The sequence below is a fragment of the Notolabrus celidotus genome, chromosome 24, assembly GCF_009762535.1.
Source record: "Notolabrus celidotus isolate fNotCel1 chromosome 24, fNotCel1.pri, whole genome shotgun sequence".
In the NCBI taxonomy this organism is placed as follows: domain Eukaryota; kingdom Metazoa; phylum Chordata; class Actinopteri; order Labriformes; family Labridae; genus Notolabrus; species Notolabrus celidotus.
In genome coordinates this window covers 6696994-6700043 of record NC_048295.1, presented here as the reverse complement: position 1 = coordinate 6700043, position 3050 = coordinate 6696994, and the positions used below count along the sequence as shown (strand labels likewise).

The 3050-nt window shown below is 38.9% G+C and overlaps 1 long non-coding RNA gene across 1 annotated transcript; it reads right to left on the bottom strand.

Annotated features, from left to right (window-relative positions):
• Positions 1 to 1771: 1771 nt before the first annotated feature.
• Positions 1772 to 2202, bottom strand: LOC117808342. Its single transcript, XR_004630229.1, has 3 exons — positions 2097 to 2202; positions 1947 to 2007; positions 1772 to 1849 (listed from the first exon to the last, which is right to left on the bottom strand). It is a non-coding gene; the product is annotated as an uncharacterized LOC117808342 (long non-coding RNA).
• Between the last annotated feature and the right edge of the window lie 848 nt (positions 2203 to 3050).

The window sequence follows — 3050 nt, the reverse complement described above, 5'->3', positions numbered from 1 at the left end:
AATCTTACATCAGCTATATATATATAATGTGTTATGTGAAAGTGAGGACTTTTAAATGGTCGTTTTCACCCTCTAATGAGTCTTTTTTTGTGATATTCTAAGGAAATATTAATTTTAATGGAACAATGTGAACTAATACTACTACATCAAAAACTTAGTCCTTTTATTTATCATATTCTCCCACAAGATGGCAGCAGGGTAACATGTAACTGGGCCAAAACATTGTTTTCAAAGCAGTTCTGCTGAAGTCTGAGTGTTTTTGCTAATGAACATTTTTGCCTTTTAACCTTGTGTCATCATGATGTTAAATTGTCTACAATATTTCTTTGCTTGTAACACACTGACACAGTTTTGAAAGTTATTATGAGTATGGGGTTTTAAGAGAAAAACATCCATTATTATTTTATTTTATTTTACTGTGCAAGAAATGTGCTGTACAAGAAGAGGGGGACCAAGGGGTAGAAAAAATTACAAATAAACGAGGCATGAATACAAACATCACTAAGAACAGAAGGACAAACAACAGAAATATTAAGAAGAAATAGGAAAAAAACAAACAGCAAAAGGGTTCAAAGTTTAAACAAAATAGAAGCAATGAAGGAGGACAATTAAATAAATAATTATGACAGTTTACATAACTATTAATTTCCAGTGGTTAAAATAAAGAAAATAATGTGCGTCTTGTGAAGGTAAACATCCTTTTTACTTGTATAAGGCCCAGTAAAATCCTAATTACCATTCCAAAATGAAGCAGAATAAAGTTACAGGGTGGCAGGGGAATTCACTAATATTAAAAGGTGCAACTGTACATTTTCTGCAGAGAAGAGTATATTCTGGCTTTTGTTTTCACTTAACTGCCAAAAGTTGGCAGTAAACATCTAATTATCAGTTGGTTTGGCAGCTGATTGCTCAGCTGCATTAATTAGGTGCCTAATTATCTGCCTGAAATGCTACATACCAAACAATTCTCCCAATACTATGCATATAACTCTAAAAAGGTGACCTTATGTGTAGGACACTTTTACTTAAGTTCCCATAGCTCTCAAAATTCAGTTGACCTTACCTGTCCCTCAATAATGTCCAGAATCAAAAGAACAAGTGTGTTTGTACTGAGTATTTCCCAAGTGGGGAACTGTGGAGAAATGCTATACATGCTCAGCGAAATCCCTTCCCTTGATCGATAAAGTTGAAAAACTACAACAGAGGAATTGTCCTCAGTAGGAAAGTGTAATTTACTGCCAGAAGAGGAGAAGGACAAGGACAGCTTGTAAAGGCAATTTTGCTGGCATAGACACATCTCTTTAGCTGACTTGGACAAGCTGATTGACACTTTCTCTGAGCTGACGAGATATGTAGTGGGAGTTTACCCTGGGTCCAACATGCCTCACTCACTGTGGGCAGCTGCAGCAACGTGATTGTGTGTTTCGTGTGTTTTTCGTGTGTCTTTGTGTGTGGTGATGAGGCATGTGGAGCAGCACAGAGCTTGGCTGTCAGTGAGTCTCCCACAGGATCATTTGTAACAGCAACACTGCATCCAACTTAGATGGAGCCCCCTGCGGGATGTTCCACACACGAACACGTGCACATGCACTCCCAAAAAACACATTTATGAGCACTAGCATCTGAAAGCACCCATTAAACGAGCTCCTCACCTCAGGCTCCCTCCAGTGTTGTGGAGAGCAGAGCATTGAAGAAATGGCTGAATCAAGACTATTTAACTTTGGTGGTAATTTAATACTTTCTGTTCTGTTGAAAGATAAACACCAGCAACACAGGTTCAACACCTTTATTAAGACAAAGACATGGTTCCAAAATACAATGCAAGTTTGATTATTTAGACTGGAAGTATCTGTGAAGAGAGGAGAGTTAGTTATTGCTGTAAAGAGGTAAATTAGTCAATTTACTAAGATGTATCAAAGCAATGAATCAACAACAAAAAGACAAACCTTAGCAAAGCAGACACCAGCTCACACGAGGCAGAGAGGCAGACAAGCAGGCAGAGGGCTCCTTCAAGACAAATTAAACTTTGTTAATTTCAAGTAAATGCAAAATGACTTACAACACGCTTGGAATAATCAATTTGATTCATGACCTACCTCAGCACAAGGAACATGTGGCAACCAGCAAGCACACAAGACGAAAAGGAAGCCATGCTGCCACAGGTGCTTTATATATGGTTCAGCTAATTAAGGGGCGGGACCAGGGGAGGAGTTGATTGACTTTCAAGAGGCTGCATTCAAGGCCAACAATGAAAAACCAAGACTAGAACCCAGGGGCGGAGGACAGCGACAGGCAGGTGCATTGTCCAGTACTGTCTTTCTCAGGAATAACATAAACATAAAATAGACAAAGCGGTCTAAAACACAGTAAAATGTATTAAAACATAAACTAGACACAGCGGTTTAAACACATTTTCAAAGGCACTCTACAACACCTTAGGAGATGACACATAGGTGAGGAGATCCATTAAAATAATAGACCAGGATCAGCCTCAATTGTATCCTTGAGACCTCCTCACAAAGCCATGGGTCAGTTGAGGTTTTTCTTTATTGCTACGCTGTCAGGTCACGCCAGATCTTGTCTTGAATCAGCACTTTTCTACTGCTAGTTCATCCATTGTTGAAAACTACATATCCATCTAACCATCCCATTTTGAGCCACCTGCCTGCGTCAGCACACTATTAACTGTGCTCACTCCTTAACTAATGGCGCAGTGAGTGCCATTAAGGGTTGAGCTGCCATTTCCTCAGCATGTAGGGATGCTACAGCTATTAGGGTTTGTTCATGCTTCCCACCTCACTGTTTATCCACACTTGCTTGTACTGGGTTTAAAATCCTGGTGTAAGGTTTTTTAATCTTTACATTAATAATACACATGTTTACAGTCATCTTGTTAGGTGGACTGAAACAACTCTCAGAGAGGAAGATATCCAGTAGTGAAAAAAAATTGAAGCTGAAAACCTCTCAAAATATTGAAGCTTTTAGTTCAAGGAAGGAGATTTATTGTAGTTCTCTCCCAAGGTCTTCAGCACTCAATTATTATTGAATGG